This window comes from Cryptomeria japonica, chromosome 5 (assembly GCF_030272615.1).
Source record: "Cryptomeria japonica chromosome 5, Sugi_1.0, whole genome shotgun sequence".
In the NCBI taxonomy this organism is placed as follows: domain Eukaryota; kingdom Viridiplantae; phylum Streptophyta; class Pinopsida; order Cupressales; family Cupressaceae; genus Cryptomeria; species Cryptomeria japonica.
The window spans coordinates 762,524,065-762,546,233 of NC_081409.1; positions in this window are offsets into that span (position 1 = coordinate 762,524,065).

The following is a 22,169-nucleotide window of genomic DNA, read 5'->3' on the forward strand; positions in this document are numbered from 1 at the left end:
TTGTGGATTAAATTCTAGGTTACTTCCGCTGCATCTGGAACTTGCTTCATCTCTTCAACCTGATCTGTGGCTTCGCTTAGACTTGACATCATATGCAAGGGCTTCGGGCCACAAAGAAGAATGCAGCAAAAGACAGAAGAGGAAATTCTACAATCTCCAGCGCCATCAAAAAGGGAGCCATTCCTCTTCTCCATCTGGCCAATGTTATCCAGCCTCCTCTATTCCTCCTCATTCATCGCCATCTCTGTCTAACCCCCACGCTTCGGTTTCTCCACCTACCCCCTTCCCTTTTCCTCCACCCCCTCCTTCCCTCTTTGTTGACCTAGCTCCCTCTTCTCGTAGCTCATGCTCGGACCCAGCTTGGGACTCTTCCACCTCGAATCGATCACTAGCAGAGAGTGCAGAAGCCGCTACCCTCCACTTTCTTAACCGTGAGGCATCCATGGACCAGGCTCGTGGGAACCTCGATCGATCTTTGACTCCTCCAGAGGATCCAGGTCACCTCACCCTTGAGATTGCAGCAGAAACGGTGGTCCACCACGTTCATTCTCCCCAGGCGTCCATCAACTTGGCAGAAACGGGTGTCTCCCAATCTTCGATTCTTCCCCTCCACTCTTGTCCGCTGCAGCATTTTGTCCAGTTCCCTGAGAGCGTAGTAGATATCACCGTGGAGATTGGAGATGCAGCCACACCTCTGGGTTTGTCCACCACCATAGCTCAACCTACAATTCACCAACGACTCCTTAGCAACGGCTCTCCTCTGTCAACCCCGGGTACGTTGTCCTCTTCCCTGGTTATCCAATCTCGTGCCTTTTGCTTTAATTGCTCTGCCATTTCCTGTTTTTGTGGTTGCGTAGCTTGCAGACTTTTCCAACCTCGAGCCACTCCTCCTCTGTCCCATCACCCGGTTGAGGCACGTGAGGTTAGTCTTTCATGCCCATGTGCCCAGCCGCACCTGGCTCTTCCTACGGAGGAGGTGGACACATCCTCTGTGGCTCATCTTCCTCCACGTAAACCTTGCCCGACCATTCCCCTTGTTGTGAACTCATCCCATTCCTTCCAGTCTTGTCCTAATGTCTTTTCGGCCCCCCCACCCCCCGCCTTGGATCTCGGCACTCGTCCTAGGTCAGCTCCTATCCTTAACCCCATTAGTAATTGGGAGTCCAAACTTGTTGTCAACCTCTCTCCCGCCCCCATTGATCCTCTTGCTTTTAACTTCCTCAAGCAAGGTCTTAACTTTGCCTTGACTCCCCGCAACATTCCGCACATCGACTTCCTCATCGAGATCGAAAATGCAGTGCGTACCCTCACCCTTGATATTGCTGAAGAGGTTAGACAAGATTGTGCTGTAGCGCTTCGTTATGCTAAACCTCCTAAATTCAACATCCCTAAAGCTGAGCTGTTGGCCTTTAATAATCTAATGCATAATAATGACCTTATCATCTCAAGAGCTGACAAAGGTAATGCCACGGTCATTATGAGCAAACCAGATTACTTGGCCAAAATGGAAATCCTCCTCTCGGATTCCAGCAGTTACAAAATTTTGTCTCGTAACCCGTGCCCGAAGATTTTGAAGGCAGTTAGATCTGCTATTTCCAACTCCTCATTGGATGATTCTACCAAACTTCGTCTTCTTCCATCTAAGGAAGTGACCCCTCGTATATATGGGGTCCCAAAAATTCACAAAGCCAACATTCCTTTAAGACCCATTGTCGATACCATTGGGTCTCCGACTTACAAGTTAGCCGCTTTTCTTGCCAAATTAATCTCTCCGCTTGTTGGTAACTCCAACTCCTTCATCAAAGATTCCAACCAATTTGTCCAGTTTATCAAGGACACCAAGTTGGACCCTCAAGACACTCTTGTGAGCTTCGATGTGTTGTCCCTCTTCACCAAGGTCCCTATTCTAGACTCCATAGAGATTGTCAAGCATAAGGTCAATGAGGAAATCGCCTCTTTGGTGGAACTTTGCTTAAGGTAAACCTTCTTCGCCTTCCAAGGCGTTATCTATGAATAGGTTGACGGGGTAGCCATGGGCTCCCCTCTCTCGCCGGTCATTGCCAACATATTCATGGAACATTTTTAAGAGGTGGCCTTACATTCTTTCCCCCTCAAGCCAAAATGGTGGAAACGTGTGTAGGGGAAAAAGGGAGATTAGGTTAATCATGCCCTAATCCTACCTTTTGACACACATTACGGAATACGAAAGAGCCTAGAGATATCGCACAATTGGCTACTTCTTTTGTTGAAAGAGAGAGCCATGGGATATCTATTAGGATTTCTATTCCCTTGTTGAAATTGTAAGATCAAGTAATGCAAGTTCAAACCCTAATCTCAAAATACAAGTATGAACTAATAACAAGATTGCAGAATTGAGATTAAACACTGAACAGCTGTAAGTGTAAGGATTAAATAAGAATGCAGATATGTACCCGGAGTCGAAATCGGACTGAAAATGTTCGGGACGGGGGCGCGGGCGCCACTGTCCTGAAAACTACACCGGAAACCATTGTTCTGTACCCTGAAACACTATCGGAAAGTTGTCTGTCCGGAGGACCAGGGCGCCCAGCGCCTCTGTCCCAAGGACCAGGGTGCCCAGCGCCCCTGTCCTGGCAGGACCAGGGCGCCCAGTGCCCCTGTCCTAGTAGGACCAGGGCACCCAGCGCCCCTGTCCCGGTCTTTTGAGCTGCAATTTCACACAGGGTTCTACCTCAACCTTCTCTCTCCGGATCTGTGTCCCGCGGCATCGTCCGAATCCCGAAACCTGCAATAATATCTGAAAAGGGGGAGGGGCGGCTATATAGGGTTTTGCCTTAGTCAAACCCTCGCTTCGGTGATTTCCACCTCCACGAATAGCCAAGTTGTTTTGTAAAATGTATTGTGTGTGCAGACCTAGTGTGTGTGCAAGGTCCAAAATGCAAGAAAGCAAACTAGAGCAACCTAGGAAGTAAACCCTAATTGCTTGTAAATGATAATGTAAATGCTCTAAATCAAGATGCAATGTGATCTAAAGCATGAATAAATGATGTATCAAAGCTTATGCAAAGACATGAAAACAATACGAAATCATACCCAACCCTCAAGGGAGGAGTACAAGCCAATCTTCAGTCGGTAATCTCCTATTGTTCTTCAATGTCTTCCAAGCCCTAAGTGGACGAATGAATTTGATAGATGCTTGATAAAATGATGTTGAGTGTTGTTGAAGTCCTCAAAGATCTGCTCTTTCGCTGCATATGAAGTTCCTGAAAACAAAAATCTGATCCTTCCAAATGAAGAAAGAGAGCTCTTATGTATGAAACCCTAGGTCGTAAATTCGTATTTTGGCCGACCTAGAGATTGAATATCCCACCAATTTCTTGGGGTTAAGCTTTATTTTATGATTGGATCGTGCTCCCAAAATTTCGGGAAAAATGTCCGGGACCATGTTGCACGGGCGCCATGGTCCCGACAACTTTTCACCAAATTTTCAGGGCCGTCGGATATGATGATTTTAGAGAGAATCCCGAAGTTACAGGTGATTTCGAGATGTTTAGACCCCGAAACCAAGCCCCCAAGTTTGAAATAGGACTTAATTAGGGTTTTTGATTAAGTGGTGTATTGGAAGAATAAAATGCGAAGGGCACGCTTTAGTGAAAGGGCCCAACTTTATGATGTAGAAAATGATGAAATAGGGCCTTAGACCTAATTAATTTAATTAATTAAGTGCTTAAGGAGAAATGCAATGCAGAATGCAAAATGCACTAAGGTGGGTGCTAAACTAGGTGCGAAATTGTACCACCCTAGCGAGTGCATACAATTTATGATGCTACATTTAGCCCCCACTTTAGCGGTCATATGAGTACTACATGCATATGCAAGCTAAAGTACAGAAAAGTAAACATTATTTGAAAAAGGATATATCCATAAGTCATCGGACGAAGCCCCCAGCGGTATCTGCAGTACACAGTTAGGAACCGCACCCTACAAATCAAACGTTAGATCACAAAATCACCTAATGCTTACTAGGGAAAGTGATGAAATCTGTGAGTAGCTATATGCCCCCCCCTGTTTCGACTTGCTTATTTAGGGAGGTGAAACAGGGTAGCATGTTTACTTGTGACAAATTGTGTAATAGAGTATTGATGAGGAGTGTTCACTAAATAGGCTTCATCAGAGCACTTTTTTGGAACATCCCGAGAGTAGGAGAAGGAAAGTACGATTCCAATGCAACAAACAGCTCGAAAATCACATCTCCCAAACTCAAGTTATGATAAAATGAATGATAGAAGAAAAATTAGGGTTTCAAGAAGTAAGCATAAACAAACGAGAGTATATACTTCGAAAGTGACACTTGTATTCGTCACTTTGTCGATTTCAGGATACTATTCAGTACAGCGGAGCCCACCTAGCCATCACCATGCCTTCACGATGACCGGAGCGTCCCACGAGGATCAAGATCCTGCGCCAAGCCGTGATCGACGACGAGCCACTGGACGAGGTGAGTTGACTGAACGTTTGACTTTTGATTTTTCGCATGTTTGACTTTTCCGTGATTGAATGCGGACCTTGAATGCCGACCGGGGCCCACCTAGGGCGCCATGGTCCCTGAGGGGCGAGATTTTTCCAATAAGATCCAAACCCCATGCGGAGAAGGGCCAAGAAGCTACTTGAGAGCGGAGTTCTTAGGTAGGAGCATGAATCAGGTTATTGTGTTGTTGACATTGATGACATTTTTTAACAAATGAAAAGGAATCCTTCTGCATAGTTTGCCAATAGTATCCCATACGAAGCAGCCTATGAACCAAGGATTTACCCCCAAAGTGCCCCCCACAGGCACCCGAATGTGCCTCTTCAAGGGCAATAGGGATTTTCGACTTGTTAAGACAACGAAGGAGAAGACCATCATAACCCCTTCGATAAAGGACATTAGAAAGGATGATATATCTAGCAGACAACTTGCGGATTCTAGCCCTAGTGTTCCTATTAGCAGAATCAGGGAAGGTACCATCGGTCAAATATCTTACAATATGCGAGAACGATTCATCTGAGTCTACAAAGTCACAACATGTTACCAAGCTAGAATCATCTTCAATAGCTAGAGAAATAAGATTGTGAATAACGAAGTTAAGATCGACCATAGGGTCCTCTAAAGATACTAACGAAGCCACACATGCCATCGCATCCGCATATCGATTATCTTTTCGAGGAACAGGTTCCATGGTATAAGAATCAAAATTTTGTAATAAAGAGATAGCTAGGTCTTTATATTGTGATAATTTATCCTGTTTTGCTTGATATATTCCTGTTACTTGTCTTATAATCAATTGCGAATCTCCATAGATATGTATGTGTTTTATATTAAGAGCTAAGGCTGCTTTTATTCCTGCTATAAGAGCCTCATACTCAGCAATGTTATTAGTACATAGGAAATTTAGACGATATGACAAGGGAATAGGTTTCTTTGTAGGAGAAACCAGAACAACACCTGCCCCCGATCCCATACGACACTTAGAGCCATCAAAGTATAACTCCCAAGTTTCATCTTTCTCTATAGAAAGAATGAAGTCATCAGGAAAGGATTCAGGGTTAGGGAATGAAAAAGGTGAAGGGGCCTCAACTAAGTGATCGGTCAACGCTTGCCCTTTAATTGCTCTTTGTGAAACAAATTTAAGGTCAAATTCAGTTAACATCATAACCCACTTAGCGAGACGTCCTGATAAATCAGTTTTAGAGAAAAGATGCTTCAACGGATCAAACTTAACCATGACGTGGACTTCTGAATTTAAAAGATAATGTCTCAATTTCTGAGTCACAAACACCACGGCCAAGCATTGTCTTTCTATCGCAGAATATCGGGTCTCATAATCGAGTAAAGTATGACTTATGTAATACACCAGACACTCCTTACCATCTTTATCATGTTGTGCTAACAATGCTGCGAGAGCATGAGAAGAAGCAGCTGTATACAGGATAAAGGGTTTAGAAGGTTCAGCAGGTTGAAGAATAGGAGGACTAGCCAAATACACTTTTAAATCTTCAAATGCTTGCTGACAATCCTCATTCCACTGAAAAGTGATATCCTTTTTAAGAAGTTGAGTAAAAGGAAAGGTACGATCCGCAAGCTGAGACACAAACCTACGAATAGCTTGAATCTTTCCTTGTAAGCTTTTAAGTTGAGATACATTTCGAGGAGGTGGCATGTTAACAATAGCATCTATTTTCTTAGTATCCACCTCAATCCCATGATACGAAACTATAAATCCTAATAGTTTTCCACTATCCACACCAAAAACACATTTTTGGGGATTCAAGCGCATGTGATATTTACGAATTCTTTCAAAAATTTGTTGAAGAATTTTAACATGATCCATGCGAAGAAAAGATTTGGCCAGAATATCATCAACATAATCCTCTAAAATATTATGCATATAATCGTGAAAGATAAGGGTCATCGCTCGCTGATAAGTTGCATCGGCGTTTTTAAGTCCAAAAGGCATCATTATCCAACAAAATGTACCCCAAGGAGTGGTAAAAGCGGTTTTGAATTGATCTTGAGGGTTAATGAAAATTTGATTGTAGCCTGAAAAACCATCCATGAAGGATAAGAGGGCATGTCCTGCCGTAGAATCAACTATCATGTCAATGTTTGGAAGAGGGAAATCATCTTTTAAAGAAGCCTTATTTAGATCCTGAAAGTCTGTACACATTCTTATTTTGTTATCTGGTTTAGCCACAGCGACAATGTTTGAAATCCATGGGGAATAGTCAATAGGGCGGATAAATCCAGCCTCCAATAATTTTTCAATCTCAGCTTTAACAAGCAGAGCTATCTTAGGATTCATTTTTCAAATCTTTTGTTTCACGGGCTTAGCATCAGGAACTAAGACAATATTATGAGTAACGATCTTAGGATCTATACCAGGCATGTCAGAATATGCCCAAGAAAAGATCTCAGGGAATTCATGCAATAGTTCTTCATATTGTTTCTGTTCCTCTTCATCCAAACATTTTCCAATTTTAATGACTTTCTCTTTATTGCAAGGATCCATATTAATATCAGTGGTGTCACTTATGAGGAGATTACTTTGTTGAGGAGTATCCTTTAACTAAGGGAATTCTTTCACAATCTCGTCATTATCAATCTCTTTTCCAAAATAGGCTTCAGTGTTCAAACAATAAGGGAGTCCCCTATTGTGATGATAACGAGGAAGAGTGTCATAGGCTCCCAAGAACTCAGCTAAAGCATCGTCGGTAGGGAAGATATCTAGAGCACAATCACCCGAAGAATCCTCATCAATATACTCAGGGTGTTGTATTGATAAAGATGTAGAGATAGCATTAACACTAATGCATGGTCTTTTAGAGGCTTTAGTACGTCTGCAGGGATTATAACCAAGTCCAAAGGCATAATGTTGAAAATTAGTCTCTAGAGGAACTCTTATCCCTTGTTCATTAGCACCACAACCTTTTCCATGATACCCATGCTTAGCAAAAATGCGAAAACCACGACCATAACGATCAGCCATTTCAGGAAGAGAAGGTGGTTTTTCATAAGACAAAGAATCAAACTCTTCATAATTATAGATGTGAGGAGAAGAAGTTTGAGAAGCGGCCACAAAATTATTACTCATAGCTTCAGGCAGGGTTGATTGTTTTTTAGTTTCTTCTTTCTTTTCAATTTTGTGATTTTCAGCTTCTTCCTTCTTTTCAACTTTAAGTTCTCTAGAAGGAATCTTATACTCACCCACAAAGGTAGGATTAAAATCAAGAGATCCCCAATCATCTTCTGTGAGATCCTTCTCAGGATCAAAATCCTTTTTATGTGTAGTTTCAAGTCGAGAAGGATTTTCTTCAGGAGATCCGAATTCATCCAAAGGATTTTGATCATCGGAAAGCGAAGACTCATCGATAGGTTTCTTGTTTAAAGATTCATCACTAGACGAGGATGGCTTAGAAGAATCTCCTCTAGAATTAGATGTTTGTAGACAATCTTGAAAATTAGTATCTCCCATCAAAGTATATGTCTTATTGTTATAAATGAATTTAACTTGTCTATGCAATGTAGAGGGGACAGCTTGCATGCTGTGAATCCAAGGCCTCCCTAATAACAAGTTGCATGTTAAATTTCCTGGCATAACATGAATAGGAGTAGGCAAAGTAACAGGTCCTACTGTGAGAGGTAAGGTGATGATACCCAATGAAGTCTTAGCCACATTATCAAAGCCACGAATGGAACGAGAGTCAGGCTCCATAAGAGAAGTATCCACATTCATCTTATGCAATAGATTGATGCTACATACATTAAGGCCAGAGCCATTATCTACTAGTGTTCATCTTATAGCAGTGTCTTTCATGACAACCACAATCATCAAGGGATCATATTGTTGTTGGACTTCACCAGTAGGCAACTCATCTTGCGAAAACACAATTTGAGGTTTAGGATTCATCACTGAGTTAACAAAAGATGCTATATTACTAGATGTATTCAGTGGAGGAACATTCAAATCTTTCAAGGCATCTTGTAACATTCCATGATAAGCAGAAGAAGTTTGAATCAAATCGCAAAGGGATATCTTAGTAGGGGTAGCTTTGAGTTGTTCTATGAGATCATATTCCTTACCCATAACTTGCGAAATACGGGGAGCTTGAGGGAGAATTGGTTGAGGATTAGGAAGAGAGACTGGAATAACAGGAGGAGGATTAGGTTGCCTATTATTTCTGGTATGATAAGTATGGGCAACCGCATGATAACTCTCTCTAGTTATTTGCTTAGCATAATTGTAAGGACTTATAGGTTTTCTTCCTTGTACGGTGATGATTGGTTTATTCGGAGTACAAAAGGAATCATGATCATACCTTCCTTGGACAGTAAGGAGAGGAGTTTTAGGAATTTGAAAGGTGGGGGAAGGATAAGCACCTTGGACTTCAAAGAGAGGCTTGTTATATTCATTCAAATTTATCATGTTAACCAATTTAGAAGTCTTGTTTTTGTTTAAAGGTTTCGACAAAGCCACAAAGTCATCAAGAGCATCATCCAACAAAGCATGATCATATCGATTAAAAGGTTTGTCTTTTGATTCAAAAGGAGACATCTCCTCATAGAGGGGATTATTGAAAACAACCATGTTACTAGATTCAGGGGAAGAGTGGATAGGAATGTATCCTTGAGAGGAATCATTCGACTTATCTTTCTCATCACACCTAAATGGCGTAGTAACAAGGTTTATGAGCTTTTGGTAAAATGAAGGTTTAGCATCCTTAGGGTTTAAAAACTCATCTAAAGCTTCATCTAATTCATCTTGGCTATACTCATAATAATCATCAAATGCATGAACATTTTGCAAATAGAAATCTGACATTTTGAAAAGATTGCATAAAATTTAAACACACAATGCAAAGAAACACACTCTTTTTTTTTTTTCTTTTTCTCTTTTAATGAAATGAAATGAAAACACACTAAATCTAGATCTAGATCTAGCAAATGCAATACAAGAGGAAGCAATGATAGATTCATGACGGGTTCACCAAAATGTGTAGGGGAAAAAGCGAGATTAGGTTAATCATGCCCTAATCCTACCTTTTGACACACATTACGGAATACGAAAGAGCCTAGAGATATCGCACAATTGGCTACTTCTTTTGGTGAAAGAGAGAGCCACGGAATATCTATTAGGATTTCTATTCCCTTGTTGAAATTGTAAGATCAAGTAATGCAAGTTCAAACCCTAATCTCAAAATACAAGTATGAACTAATAACAAGATTGCAGAATTGAGATTAAACACTGAACAGCTGTAAGTGTAAGGATAAAATAAGAATGCAGATATGTATCTGAAGTCGAAATCGGACTGAAAATGTTCGGGACGGGGGCGCGAGCGCCACTATCCTGAAAACTGCACCAGAAACCACTGTTCTGTACCCTGAAACACTGTCGGAAAGTTGTCTATCCGGAGGACCAGGGCGCCCAGCGCCTCTGTCCCAGGGACCAGGGCACCCAGCGCCCCTGTCCTGGCAGGACCAGGGCGCCCAGCGCCCCTGTCCTGGTCTTCTGAGCTGCAATTTCACACAGGGTTCTGCCTCAACCTTCTCTCTCCAGATCTGTGTCCCGCGGCGTCGTCCGAATCCCGAAACCTGCAATAATATCTGAAAAGGGGGAGGGGCAGCTATATAGGGTTTTGCCTTAGTCAAACCCCCGCTTTGGTGATTTCCACCTCCACGAATAGCCAAGTTGTTTTGTAAAATGTATTGTGTGTGCAAACCTAGTGTGTGTGCAAGGTCCAAAATGCAAGAAAGAAAACTAGAGCAACCTAGGAAGTAAACCCTAATTGCTTGTAAATGATAATGTAAATGCTCTAAATCAAGATGCAATGTGATCTAAAGCATGAATAAATGATGTATCAAAGCTTATGCAAAGACATGAAAACAATACGAAATCATACCCAACCCTCAAGGGAGGAGTACAAGCCAATCTTCAGTCGGTAATCTCCTATTGTTCTTCAATGTCTTCCAAGCCCTAAGTGGATGAATGAATTTGATAGATGCTTGATAAAATGATGTTGAGTGTTGTTGAAGTCCTCAAAGATCTGCTCTTTCACTGCATATGAAGTTCCTGAAAACAAAAATCCGATCCTTCCAAATGAAGAAAGAGAGCTCTTATGTATGAAACCCTAGGTCATAAATTCGTATTTTGGCCGACCTAGAGATTGAATATCCCGCCAATTTCTTGGGGTTAAGCTTTATTTTATGATTGGATCGTGCTCCCAAAATTTCAGGAAAAATGTCTGGGACCATGTTGCACGGGCGCCATGGTCCTGACAACTTTTCACCAAATTTTTAGGGCCGTCGGATATGATGATTTTAGAGAGAATCCCGAAGTTACAGGTGATTTCGAGATGTTTAGACCCTGAAACCAAGCCCCCAAGTTCGAAATAGGACTTAATTAGGGTTTTTGATTAAGTGGTGTATTGGAAGAATAAAATGCGAAGGGCACGCTTTAGTGAAAGGGCCCAACTTTATGATGTAGAAAATGATGAAATAGGGCCTTAGACCTAATTAATTTAATTAATTAAGTGCTTAAGGAGAAATGCAATGCAGAATGCAAAATGCACTAAGGCGGGTGCTAAACTAGGTGTGAAATTGTACCACCCTAGCGAGTGCGTACAATTTACGACGCTACAAAACGATATATGGATGACACCAATGTATGTTGGCCCCACGGCTTGGACATGTTAGAGGAATTTCATACTCACCTCAACAACATTTCTCCGTCTATTACCTTCACCAAAGAACTTGAATCCAACAACCTTTTATCTTTTCTCGATGTCTTAATCTATAAAAAGCCTGATGGATCCCTTGGTCGTCAGGTGTTTCACAAAACTACCCACACTGACTTATATCTTCATTCGTCTTCTCATCACCACCAGAGCCAGAAAGTTGGGATCCTCAAAACCTTGGCTTTAAGAGCCCACCGGATTTGTGATAAGGATAACTTAGACCAAGAGCTCTCCCATCTTCGTCAAGTCTTCCTTTGGAATGGCTACTCGAACAAGCAGATCACTAGGGCCTTCCTCCAAGCCAAATCTCTTTTCCTTTCCATCTCAAATCCCGTACCCTATCCATCTCAAGCCACGTATGTCTCTCTCCCTTATGTTGAAGGCATTTCTCACAAAATCTCAAAAATCCTTGGGAAAAAAGGTCTCCGTTGTGGCTTCAAACCTGTTTCCACCATCAAGAGGCATGCCCCATCGCTTAAGGACACTAGGGATGCCTTTTCAGAGTCAGGTGTATACAAGATTGTATGCTCTTGTGGAACTCCATACATTGGAGAAACAGGTCATTCGTTCATTACTCGAATAAAAGAGCATAGTGCCGACATTAAGCATGAACGTGCCCTCAAATCAGCCTTAGCTGAGCATTCATCAACTACCAAGCATCATATCTATTTGGAGGACACTCAGGTATTGTGTAGGGAGAACAACTTTTTCAAGAGGAAAGTTAAAGAGGCCATTGCTATCATTCAGCACCCATCCAATCTTAATCGAGACGATGGGTTAAACCTTAGCATCTCGTGGCACCCTCTTCTTCTTGCCCTCCAGTGTCATCCCCGCCCCCCTCCTTGACTTCTCCCCCTCTTTCTTCTTCATTTGTGCGTCTCCCTCTCCCCCTTTGGTCTATTTACCTATTTGTTTATTTTCTAGTTTATATTTGCTTTTAGCCCTCAGCTTGTGTTTCTTTTTATATGCTCATATCTTTTGGAATTGTAAATATCTCTTTACTTTTTTGTTTCTGGGTTTTTGTCTTTTGGTTTATGCCTTTGCGTATATTCCGTTATGTATTTATAATCATTTATTTATTCTTTTAGTTTTTAATTTTTGTCCCTAATTCTTTTTTTCTTTTTTGTTTTTTAGTGGTTTTGAAGGTGGTTCTTGGCTTTCCTTTTTTCTTTTCTGTGGGTGGTTTATTCCTTGGAATTTTTTAGGTCTCCCATCCTTCAAGTGGTCCTTTCATTTTCTCTTTCCTCTATCCTTGTTTCGTGTGCCTTCCCCCACCCCTCTCCTCTTTATATTTTGCCTCAAATCTGCAACTCAACATCTTTCATGTCTTGGGAATTCTTTTCATCCTGATGATGAATCACGGAGTGTGATTCGAAACTTTGATGGAAAAATATACACACAATCGAATCCAGAAAAAAATACACTAGAAATGCAAAATGGATTGTGGAAATCTCATAGCTGAAATCAAGATACCAAGAATCTCCAATCCTATCCAAATTTTGACCAAGATACCATTGTCTTATAGTCTCATGATGATCCTAGGCCCCTTTCATTCTATCCAAGAATATCATCTTCCATCTCAAGAGAAAAGTATCCTTCCATGTCACATTCATAATTCACTTCCTGAGAATTATCATGATATCCCTTCCATCATATCCAATGATCCCATTACAAAAAAAAAAATGTACCCTTCTAATCCATACAATTCTCCATCCTCCAAATCCATTTGGGGTCCTTATATCCTAAAACCAAAGCCTTCATCCCTTCCATCCATATTAGGTGCTTATATAGGTCAATCTAATTCCAATATCACTCCTAGCTCACAATCCAGTTACCCTACCATAAATCAAGACGAGAAAATGTACACATCACTGAGAACCTTCCAACAATCCTTCTACATGAACCTATCCAAAACACCTTCTTATCATTCTGATCCATACATCAATCCAAGTTCTCTTGGAAGCAATCTGGATGCCAAGCATAAAATCTTTAAGTCCAAAATTCCACATAGATCTAAAGATCAAGATGTATCATCTAAAATAAATGTAAAAATAAGAAGAAAATGATCCAAAAGAAAAAAGAAAAATCCAAAAGGCTAGAAGGGCTCATTAAGAAAAAAAAACCAAGAAAAACCACATGGTTTCATAAGTTGCCCATAGAAGAAATGAATTCTTAAAAGCCACAATGGAAAGAAAAATTAAAAACCATATGAATTACCGAGCTTCTCATAGAAGCACCACATCCTAAAGAACAATCAAAATTGGCATCCAAAATTTATATCCCAATAGACTCCTTCATTCCTCCATGCAAACATTTCCCATCTTTCTAACCTCTTTTGGGTCACTATGACCTGAAATTCACTATCTTAGATGCCCCATAATATCTTCCATCCATTTTGGGTCATTATATTCCAAAATCTATATGAACTTCTCCATGAAAATCTCAAATCAAAATTGCACGTTTTACTCCATAACTCCACCACCCTTCAAGGTGTGTGAAAATGTTGATCTTTTGAACATTCCCACACACCCAAAAGTAATTGTTTTGATGCCCAATCCATTATCCTAAACCTATTTTCCATCATTTTATCCCTCCCATATAATGTTATAAGTTTGAGATGTGTTTCTTGTTTTCCATTGACATCAACATGCTTTGTGTTGTCATTGATGTTACTATGTGTGTTACTAAAGAGAAAGTTGTAGTTTTTTAGTTGTGTAGATATTGTAGATGGTCCAAAACTGAGTGTTTGTATGTTGTTATATTTTCTAGTGTTGATATTGAGTAAGTATGAGGTATTTTTAGAAGGCTATAGTATTGGAAGTTACAATATGCAAGAAAGAGTATTTACTGTCTTTATGGAAGAATGCTCTGCATTCCTCTAGTTCTTAATGATGACGACTTCCAATTTGGATATGTCTATGTTTTGTGAATGTTACAATATCATACTTTTAGATCTCGAGTTATTCATATGTTGAAGTTGATAGTAGTTGTTTGTAGACAATAAGTTTGTCTGTCAGGACTGGTCTGAAGAGTGCTCTACATTGCTCCACTATGGTGATTTAAGTGTTGTGGCTTAGTGGAAATTTTCATATGGTTTGTGTAGTGTTATAGTTCAGATATCTTGTTATGGTTTAATTAGCAATTGCTGATGTGTTGTTCTATGTTCAATGATGTCAGCTATGTTGGTCTTTGTCTGACTCGAGACATTTATCTTATTTGGACCATATCTTTTTGTCTAGATATGTATTGGAAGTTGATTTATAATATTTATATAGGTCTCACTATGGTGAGATCCACATTGAGTATTTTGTATTAGGTGATGTGTTTGGGCCAATTGGTTATTGTGCTTCATTGTCTCTCTACATGTTTAATTTAATATCAACTTTGGATGAAGTGTTAGTGTGTGTAGTTTGTTGGAACCAACTTAGGAAGATGTGTTGTGATATATTTGGGTCCTCTTTATCTCCTTGAGTGGACCACACTATGTGTTTTGGGTCCGAGTGGTCATTTTTTATGTAATTCATGTATATTTTGTCTATGGATGACCTAGTTGAGGGTTTCAATGTATAACCTTGTATAAATGGAAGCATGGATGTGTGAATTATTGTATGTAGATTGTTGTGAATTAGATGTGAATGATATGAAAGCACAAGTGAAGAACAAAAAATGTGAATTTCAGTTTGTGATAAGATTTGATGATCATATCTTCAATATGATTGTGTTTTGAGATAGAGAGTGATGTGAAATATGTTTTCCATGATATTATCCACTTGTAATAGTTGTTTAAGGACTATTTCATGATAAGGAGATCTTGTTCAGATTAATTCATTAATTCTTTACACCTACCGGAAGATAGTGGGTCCTTTAACAATTTGTCTAGTTCTTATGTCTTTCCCTAAGATTGTTCATCTTGGTAATAAATCTCATTTGCATCTTTCCTTAAGGATGTGCACCTTATTTTTACAAGTTCAATCAGGTGCAGTGAGCTCTTTGGCCTTCATCCTACAAATTTGTAATTAATTATTCATATTGTGAGTTTGAATCTCACTACGTTTTTTCCATTATTAGGTTTTCCATGTAAATCTACTGTTTTGGCGAGTGTTGTGCTTTGTGGTTTTATGCTTTATATTTGCAAAGTATAAATAATTAATAATAAGTTATTTTAAGGCTCTGATTCATTCAGTCCACCCTCTCAATCCTATGATGTGTTTAACATCTAATCATTTCAATAAATCCTTACCCTTAAATTCATCTTATCATCTATTTCATGCCCCTTTAGCATCACCCTGCCAACATATTTTAGCATACCTTCAATAGCCATGGTCCATTATAGCACATCTTATAGGGGTACCATCTAAGGAATGAGAGGCTTGATTCATTACTCCATTATCTATCATTCATCAATTATCTTCAAAAAAAGTTAAAAAATGATAAAAATAAAAAGAATAAAGTAGAGAGAAATAATCCACCCAATTTTTCAAAACCACTTCTTGTGGTGTCTTGGGAAAGTACCATGATGAAAACCTAGCAAATAGGTGTCATTCATAATCCATCATCCTTTTGCATACTATACTTGGGGGTAGGTTTCATCCACACTATCCTATCCATCATATCCTCCATCATGACTCATCTTCCACTATCCATCACCCTATCTATATCCATATTTCCTTTTCCACCCCTGACCTTAACAAGGATAAGGATATTTATAAGTATAATGTATCCCATTTGCTTCACCATATCCACACCTTAAATCCATATTCCTTATCCATTTATTATTCCAATCATCCATGATATTTCTTATCCTATTTACATCCAACCCCCATTCTATCAAAATTGTTGGTAAATAGGTTATTTACACCTTGCATAATATTTTTAATATTTTTTATTTTTATTATGTTTGTGTACAACCTATGTGGATGTGTATCATGTAGAAATTTCATTAGGAGTATTCTTAGGTCCACTTCATGAGTTGTATTGTAACATTGTAATATTAGATTGTAATTAATTAATATTGAGAAAGATATTTAATAAAGTGGAAACTTAGTACCCAATATTAAATGATGGGTCAATGGTATTGTGTTCACATGATTTTGCAGAGCGTGGTTTTACTTTACCTTTGTTGTATTTGTGTGAGATCAATTCTATAAAAGAAAGAACATGTTTAGTGGTTAAGGTTGGCTAGTTGGGTTTTAATTGTATTGAGTCCTTTGGTTTGTAGAAATAAATTGAGATGTCAATGATTGGTGAGTTGTCATTTTTACTTGGTCCTCAAGCAAGACAGTTAGAAGATATTATTTTCATTTCTTAGGCCAAGTATATCAAGAAGTTGTTGAAGAAATTTGGTATGGAGAATTGTAAGCTAGTTGGAACCCTTGTGGTTATTAGTTGTCATTTAACAAATGAATGATAAATCTTCAAAAGTGGATCAAAATATTGATAGATCTATGATTTGTGGATTGTTGCATCTGATTGCTTCAAGATGAGATATGATGCACATGATTTGTTTGGTTGTCATATATCAAGCTAATCCAAAGTAATCTCATGATCAAGTAGTGAAAATTCTATTCAGATATTTGAAAGGGACTTTGGATTTTGGTTTTTGGTATAAGAAGGATGATGATTTCTCTTTGAAAGATTACACATATGGTAATTAGGTCAGACGTAATGATGATAGAATAAGTACTAGTGTTGGTGCATTTTTCTTAGGAGACACAGTGATCTATTGGCTAAGCAAGAAGCAAAATCCACTGTAATTATTTATAGTAGAGATAAAATATTTTGTAGTAGCATTCTATTGCACTAAAGTCATGTTCATCAAGAAAACTCTAAGAGATATCAAGGTGATGTAGGATGAGGAAATTCTTCTTATGTGTGATAAGACAAGTGAAACTAACACTTCAAACATTCAAGGACTAAAAATATTTCTATCTGGTATCATTTCATAAGGGATAAGGTTGTAGTGAAGGGAGATGGATTGGAATATGTGCCTACAAAGGATCAAATTGTAGATGTTTCTACCAAGGTACAATCAAACAATACTATTAAGTATCTCTGACAAAAATTAGGGTTTATTTTGCCTCCAACTTCAAAATAGATGCATATAAATGGTGCATCTTTCTAAGGCAATTCAAGTCTATGTTTTTCCTTTTGGATTGATATGGTGGTTGCTTGCATGGGGAGAAATGAAGTTTGTGCTTTTCTGTTTGCAAAAAAATGTGTCCAATAGAGAGTTGTCCCTAACAAGGGGAGTGATGTAGATACCAAAGTTATACTCAAAAGGGGGAGAATTTTCTAAAGAGTTCTGGTGTGAAGTGTTGGGTCCTTTCTCGTTTATGTCAAAGATGGAGAGAGTTATACTTGCAGATTTTAGTTTTCATTGATTGTACATGTGTTGCCATCAATGACTAAAGGTGATATTGTTGGAAACATGAGTATGTGTTGTCATTGATGTCAAACTTGTTGCCATGGAGATTGTTTGAATTTTGCATGGTGTTGTCATTGATGTCACGCTTGTGTGTATTGATGGGAAAGGTGAAGATGATGTTGTAGTTGCTAAATTATGTTTTTTGTATAGTTGTCATCATTATTGTTAGTCTGGTTATTGTTCAGCATGTATGGTCTGAAAATGAGTGTTTAGATGTTGTTATGATGTTTGGTGATGATATTGAGTAAGTGTGTTGTGTTTCTAGAAAGTGACAATATTGGAAGATGAAATATGCAAGAAAGAGTATATTAAGTCTTAATGGGAGAATTATTTGTGTTCCTCTACCTTTTAAGATAACAAATTGCAATTTTGGATTTAATGTCTATATTCTATGGATGTTGCACTATTGTGTTTTTAGGTCCTCGATAGTTTAGGTGTTGAAGTTGGTTGTTGAAATTTGTTGACAGTGAAGTTGTCTAGATCAAGTCTAGTTTGGACAATGCTTTGCAATTTTAGTTCAAGTGTTACAACTTGGATATCATGTTCATATTGTTCATGTATTGTTCTAGTTAAAAACTCAAGTGTTGGTTTTCTCCACAAGTGAAGTTACATTGTTCTCATATTTAGCACTATCTTTTATGTAATCTCTAGCTAAATCAATTAGTTCATCTCATTTAAATCATACTCTTTTTGTCTAGATATGAGAGGTTGAGTTAAGATTTTTTTATGGATCTTACCATGATATGTGAAGAACTACATTAAGTTATTTGTATTGGATAATGTTTTTAGGTTTACTGGTTAATGCACTTTATTGTTTATCTACACGTTATGTTTGATGCCAAATTCGAGGGATGTGTTGGTGTGTTTGGTTCATTGGAATTGACTTAGGAAGACATTTTTTTATGTATTTATGTCTACTTATCTCTTACATTAGACCACATTTAGTGTAGTTGTTCATGGTGGCTAGCTTCTTGTAATTTATGTTTATCCTATCTGTGTATGACCTAGTTGAGTACTTTAGTAAATAAGTTGATATAAATAGATGTGTTGAAGTGTGATTTTTGGTGTGGGTTTAATGAGGATGATGTAGAAGTACATTTGTGGAAGCAAAAATTTGAATATCAATTTGTGGTGTGTTTATTATCAAGCGATCCTACTCAATTTAACTCTACGCCTACTAGAAGACATAGATTCCTTTTGGCAGCTTGTGCAAATCTACATCTTGCCTTGGGATCACATTTTTCAATAATCCAAGTCCATTGTATCTTTCTGAAAGGTTGTGTGACTTAGCCTACAAATCCAATTTAGGAGGAGTGAGCTTCCTTATTATGAGTGTGATTCTCATCATGGTTTTTCCCATATTGGATTTTTCACTTAAAAATCTAGTGTTCATGTGTTTGGTGTTTATTGTTTTATCTTTCATTGGTGCTTATTTGATTAAAGATAATAAGTGTTCATGATTGAAAAAATTTAAAGGATTTACTCAAGGCTAATTCAACCCCCTCTCAGTTTTGTGGTGTGTTCAATAAAGCTCTCTTATCTAAGTAGTGACAAAAAATCTTCTTTAAACATGCACCATTTATTGGAGTCCTCCAGATCTTCCTTCAAAAGTTATCTTTGCCTATCTCAATATTGAATTACAAAACCTCAACTTCATCTTCCAACTACTACAAGCATCTTACAAACCTCTCTTCTCCAAGATCATCTTTCAATCAAAATACCGGCGGCTCCGATAGTTGATGACTTTGGCTTTATTTGCTAACTCCCAATAAAACTTAAAATGTTGCTCAAGCACTTAATAATTTTTTTCTAAAAATATACTCCACAAATAATTAGAAAATCTTGTATGCAATCTCTTGTATTCAAGTAACACTAACCACCAACTCTTGATCCCACCTTTTATTTTTGTAGAAATCACACAATAAATCTATAAACTGGTGATCTTAGAGGCATGCAACACCAAATGTACTTTTTACAGGTTTTATCTGTGTAGAATCTGAAAAAACACAAACAATGCTGCTACAACACATATAAACAATATGAATTATAAAAACAGTGGACAAATAGAGGCAAATACATAAAATGGAGAATTGCTTAAACACATACAAAAAAATTTATTCAATCATTTAGAATTGATTGTATCTCAGAGGTCTATTTTAGACCTACTCTCAACTAAAGATATTGTTTTTTTATAGAACTCGTGCAACCCCTTACAATAAACTATAGCATGTAGCTAAAAATAGGAGAGAAAAGGACTCTCAACATGCATTATCATGAGTTATTCACACCTTTTAACTAACAGTTATAAAAATAAATAAATCCAAAATAAATCTAAACTAACTGTTAAACTATGCATGGCAATCAAAATGAAGTGCATGATAGCGAGGCTTGTGAATCACCTCTCAACATACTCCCCCTTGATGTTGAGACTCACAATCTAATCTCCAAGCTTTGAAAAATTAGATATTTGCAACTCGATGTGACCTTGTTAGTACAAGATAGCTCAATGTGGCAAATTCTAAACTCTTGCAACTCATTGTGCAACGTATTTCTTACATTTTTGAGAGATCACAATGTCTTCTCTTCCTTTCTCTATAGAAGGCCAATGACACTTCAATGTGTCAATCACAACAAGTAGTCATCAACTAGTTGACTAGAACATTCAAACTTTGATTCACAATTGCCTTTGTTCACATGCGAACACTTAGGCTTATACAACCTTTTGAACATGTTTGTAATTTTTTTCCAAATAGATCCATCTATCCATCGATAATCAAATTGCATACAACCTTTGTTAGATTGTCCATTCATCTCTTTGTTCGAACATGACTTTTCACAATTATTTTTCAACCTACAAATTGAACAAGGGTGAAGACCCCAATAATTCTATACTTTATATCCTTCTCTATGACAATGTGAACACTAGATTCTTTTGATTGATTTTTTCAAACTTGTAACACTTACAGAATTAGATCAATCTTTCTTAAAATATCCAAAACCTTAATACTATAGTCTCATAACTGGCTGAATGGGCTCTTCAATTCCTTGCCTATGTTTTCTAGTCCTCTTCATAACCCATTTTTCACATGATCTCCAAACCAAAATTATTTTCAGAACAACTTTAGTTTTTAACATCACAACTTGTGCTTGCAATATTTGAAGATTCACACATATCCTTAACTTCATCATGACCATGTTCACCTAAATAAGGTTTAGCTTCATTATCCATATAAACTGATTGCACAAGGGAATGCAACAAATCTTCTATATCACATGTTATATCACATGAGACATCACAAACTAATCGTTGTGATTTCAAAAGCTCATTTTCCTTTTCTAATAATTTTAACTTCTTTTCCAAATCTTCATTCGTCTTATTGGTCTTCTCCAATTCCTTTTCAAGAATATCATTGATCGACCTGAAAGGAAAGGATTTGGATAGGCATCGGGTATTTGCTGGAGTTGGCCTTGGTTACCTAAAATGGCGGTTTCTGGGAGAAAACTCAGAAGACTAGGGCAGAGAGGATGACCAAATTCAATTTGCAAGACTCAATGACATACTGCCTATGAAAGCAAAAGATGAGAACCCTTAAGTGGAGCAGGCATGCAAGGGTGGTGCTAGCAGGGGTTGTAGCGGGTCTAGACGTGGCCATGGCAGGGGCCGCCCTCCGAGAAGAGGTCGTGGGAGAGTGAGGAATGCGAACCTGCAATCTGAAACCAACAAGGAAATTGCAAGCTAGGTTCCCCTTGAGTTCTGTTTAAAGTTTAATGTTTTAAACTATTGAGCAAGTAATTTTGGTTTCAATTAGCATAATTTCTGTTAATAGGGCAGCAAAGCATCTTCCATTCAGACTTTTATAATTTTTAAAGGAAAAATCTTTAGACTTCATATGCTATATTCGGAAGGACACTATATGTCTTCCATGGTCTACTTGTTTGGTTGCATTCCTTCTTGACTTCTCAGAAGGCATACAGATGCTTCGAGTATGAATTTTGTTAAATATCTACTAGCTATATATAATCAATATAATTCTGACTCTGCCTTTAGGTACCAAAAAAAAAAAAGATATATTTTCTCAACTGCTTTATCTTTTCTTTGTTTTCATCGATTCTTTTTTCAATAGATCTTTCTCACTTTATTTTTTCACCTTTTTCCATGTCTTTCTCATTGAAACAAACAATGTGAATTTACCTGATACTCTTCTTCTCTGATATTTCAAATTTTCTTCCTTCTTTGTCTCTCCTTTTCAAAATTAACAGACATCAATCTCCTTCGACAGTTCTTCAATGTCTGTAAACTTTTTACAAACAGTGATACCTGTTACCTTTGCAACCTTCGTTTCAACCATTCTGCACTATTGATTGGGCTATTTTCTTTGCTTTCACAAAAAAACAGCGATATCCTCGTCTTTGGGCTCCCTTTGTGTGTATAATAACAACAATCTCTCTTTTCTATCAGACTGTGAAAACAATAATCTCAGTTTGTAATTGGTGG